The following is a 3,947-nucleotide window of genomic DNA, read 5'->3' as shown; positions in this document are numbered from 1 at the left end:
TTTGCAAAGCTCTCCTTTGCGGTGACCCTCCTTCTCCTCCTCCTCCACCTCCTCCTCCTTTCCATTTCCATGATCCGTCCATCTCTGCTCTCTGGAGTAACCCAAGCCATATAAATAATCTGATTTGAGGCTATGAAATCTTATTTGAAGGTCTATTAATGCATAGCTGGAATGACACAGGCCCCAGCCTGTCTCCGCTGACTGAAACATGGGAAGCAATTTCACCTGGGAAAATCCATCTCCCAGAACAGGCCAAGGAAGGAGGTGTGGAAGAATCAGGAAGCAATTATATTTAGGGTGGAGATTAAGACAATGCCTGTGCCATCCTTTGTTCCCTGACCTCCATCTCCCATCTTCAGGGAGCGGGGCTGGACCACTGAGCTAAGCAAAACAGACGCCAAGGATTAGGCCCTTAAAATATGACTGCAAGGCACTTCCTCAAAGAAAATAATTAGCAGGCTGACATGCTCATTCCCCCTTTTCTGTTGCCTGACCCAAGGAAACGAAATTTTAATCAATGTTGTTTTAAATAACACATAAATAAAACATCCATGCCTCCTATCCATGCAGGCTCAGAAAAGAGAAGTGACAGTAGAATGATGATTAACACCATATAATTGGGCCCGTGTCGGTGAAGAGCTTGAGGCGAGGAGCCAGGACTATTTAACGCAGATTAGTTACCCTTAATGGACTTTAACCATATTTTTTGTACTGGAGATCAAGGTGGTTAAAGGCTGATACAAGGATGCCCATCTATAGCGAACATCCAAAGCTGTGCTGCAGTTTAGATATTTAACATTTGCACTTTTATAGAGTATATCAAGGTGGCTTGCAACATACAAAAGATAATAAAATCAGTATTTAAAATATCCAGAAAACAGAATGCAACATCAGTGGATACTGGTTGGTTAAAAAGAGAGCTCTTCATATTGTGAAGGCCTATGTAAAAGAAGGTGAAAGAACTGCATAAGTGGTAGGGACCCTGAGGGTCATCTAGTCTAACCCCCCTGCAATACACCTGAAGAAGCCCTGACCATCCAACCTCTGCTTAAAAACCTCCAAGGAAGGAGAGTCCACCACCTTCTGAGATTGTCTGTTCCACTGTCAAACAGTTCTTCCCTTCAGAAAATTCTTCCTGATATTTAGACAGAATCTCCTTTCTCGCAACTTGAAGCCATTGGTTCAGTTCCTACCCTCCAGAGCAGGAGAAAACAAGCTTACTCCATCTTCTATGTGACAGCCCTTTAGATATTTGAAGGCAGCTATCGTAACTCCTCTCAGTCTCCTCCTAAACATATCCAGCTCCCTCTCACTTTTATTTCTTTTGTGTTTTTTTAAAAAAATGATATTTATTAAAGTTTCAAAAAAGGTTACAAAAATAAGAAAAAGAAAAAATAGAAAAGAAAAAATACAAAGTACAGAAAAATAAAAACGTTTAAAAACAAATCAATCTTTCCATGTCTTGTCTTTCATTTACTTGTTTCCCTGAGCTCCTCACACCTCCCTTTTTTGTATTCCAGTATTCCAGTTCAGTTAGTTAATTCAGCAAATCCTTTCCCTCTTTGTTTTTATCCTAATCCTTTAATTTAATATATTATAACTTTGGATTCTCACCTGTTAACAAACCATTTTTACATACTCCTTTGTAACAGTGCTGCTAAAACCACTTAACTTCATTCTGACATCATTCTAACATTCATTAATTTTGCAATATTTCTGTAAATAGTCTTTAAATTTCTTCCAGTCTTCTTCCACCATTTCTTCTCCCTGGTCTCGGATTCTGCCAGTCATTTCCGCCAGTTCCATGTAGTCCATTACCTTCATCTGCCATTCTTCCCAGGTGGGTAGATCTTGTGTCTTCCAATACTTCGCGATGAGTATTCTTGCTGCTGTTGTGGCATACATAAAGAAAGTTCTATCCTTCTTTGGCACCAATTGGCCGACCATGCCCAGGAGGAAGGCCTCTGGTTTCTTCAGAAAGGTATATTCAAATATCTTTTTCATTTCATTATAGATCATCTCCCAGAAAGCCTTAATCCTTGGGCACGTCCACCAAAGGTGAAAGAATGTGCCTTCAGTTTCTTTACATTTCCAACATTTATTATCGAGCAAATGATAGATTTTTGCAAGCTTGACTGGTGTCATGTACCACCTGTATATCATTTTCATAATATTCTCTCTTAAGGCATTACATGCTGTAAACTTCATACCTGTGGTCCATAACTGTTCCCAGTCAGCCATCATTATGTTATGGCCAACATCTTGTGCCCATTTAATCATAGCAGATTTCACCGTTTCATCCTGAGTATTCCATTTCAACAGCAAGTTATACATCTTTGACAGAATCTTGGTTTGGGGTTCTAACAGTTCTGTTTCCAATTTTGACTTTTCCACCTAGAAGCCAATTTTCTTGTCCAAATTATATGCCTCCATTATCTGATAATAATGAAGCCAGTCTCGCACTTTATTTTTTAGTTTTTCAAAACTCTGCAATTTCAATCTGTCTCCCTCTTGTTCCAGAATTTCCCAATATTTCGGCCATTTGGCCTCCATATTGAGCTTTTTCTGCGCCTTCGCTTCCATCGGTGACAGCCACCTTGGGGTTTTATTTTCAAGTAAATCCTTGTATCTTATCCAGACATTAAACAATGCTTTCCTGACAATATGATTTTTAAATGCTTTATGTGCTTTGACCTTATCATACCATAAATATGCATGCCATCCAGTCACTTTTATTTCTTTTGGAATCCTCTGCATTTGTGCCTTCAACATTTCACCTTTAAGAAATTCCCATCTGGAGGGGGTGCAAGGAGTCCTTGTAGCGGGAGCGGGAGCCCTTGTATAGCACGCGCCATGGCAGGACAGGCATTTTAAAAATTTATTCCCCTCTTCGACCCTGTATTGGTGGAAAGGTGTGCAGCTGAGACAGTAACTAAAGGAGGCATTGTGATTCCAGAAAAATCACAAGGAAAAGTGTTACAAGCCACTGGTGTGGCAGTTGGAACAGGCTCTAAGAGCAAGGAGGGAGACATTCGTCCAGTTAGTGTAAAAGTTGGTGAGAAGGTTCTGCTACCAGAGTATGGTGGAACAAAAGTTGTACTGGATGACAAGGACTATTTCATATTTAGAGATGGTGATATTCTTGGAAAATACATGGACTGAACAGTTCATCTTGCTCCGTTATCATTAAGTTTTCATTCCACAAAAAGTGCTCAAATGGTTCTGTTCCATTATGTAAATAATTTCTTTATTTTCTAATAAATGCAAATTCTCCCAAATTACCAAGTATCATTGTGACTTCAAAATAAAACAATGTGTATAGCCAAAAAGAAAAAAAGAAAGAAATTCCCATCTATTATGTACTAAGCTTGGATCCTAGAACAATAGGCAGGTAGGATCCTAGAATGCAACAGCAGCAATGATCCTGGAACCCCCTTAGGGGCCAACATTTGCTGAATTCATTCCATTCCGCTTATGCAATAAAATAAAATAAACCCAGTTCACCTGGTGAATAATTAAAGCAGCAGGCTGGCTGGTGCCGTCATTGTGAGCTCCATTAAAGTGAGTTTTTGCAGTTTCTGCATTTGTCAGTCGCACTAGCACACACTCCTCTCTTTTCAGTACGTATAAAAGAAAAGCAATTTCCCCCTTTTAAGCCAATTTACTTGTCTTGTAAAGGCAGACACTTGACACGCGCTGAGCGATTATTACGGAGGGAAGGAGCTGGCAGTGGTGAATACCTAATAATTACCTTATCCTAATGTCAGATTTGTTTCTCGCCACTGATTCCTTAGTATTTTTTTGCTGGAGTCTTAAATCAATCAAGAGGAGCATTCGTTTCCCTGGGAAGCCTTATGCTGGCTTAGCATGACCCCATATTAGCAATTCTTATTTATTTTCTGTACAGTGGTGCCTCGCAAGACGGAAAACTCGCTAGACGAAAGAGT

General features: G+C 39.9%; 1 pseudogene across 1 annotated transcript; it reads left to right on the top strand.

Annotated features, from left to right (window-relative positions):
• Positions 1-2,838: 2,838 nt before the first annotated feature.
• On the top strand, positions 2,839-3,278 carry LOC310686667 (10 kDa heat shock protein, mitochondrial-like; annotated as a pseudogene). The gene has a single exon. The product of its transcript is annotated as a 10 kDa heat shock protein, mitochondrial-like (transcript).
• Positions 3,279-3,947: the final 669 nt, after the last annotated feature.

The sequence above is a fragment of the Podarcis liolepis genome (assembly GCF_965112155.1).
Source record: "Podarcis liolepis genome assembly, chromosome: 9".
NCBI classification, from domain to species: Eukaryota; Metazoa; Chordata; class Lepidosauria; order Squamata; family Lacertidae; genus Podarcis; species Podarcis liolepis.
Note: the sequence above shows the minus strand (reverse complement) of the source record. Positions and strands in the feature narration are given on the sequence as shown.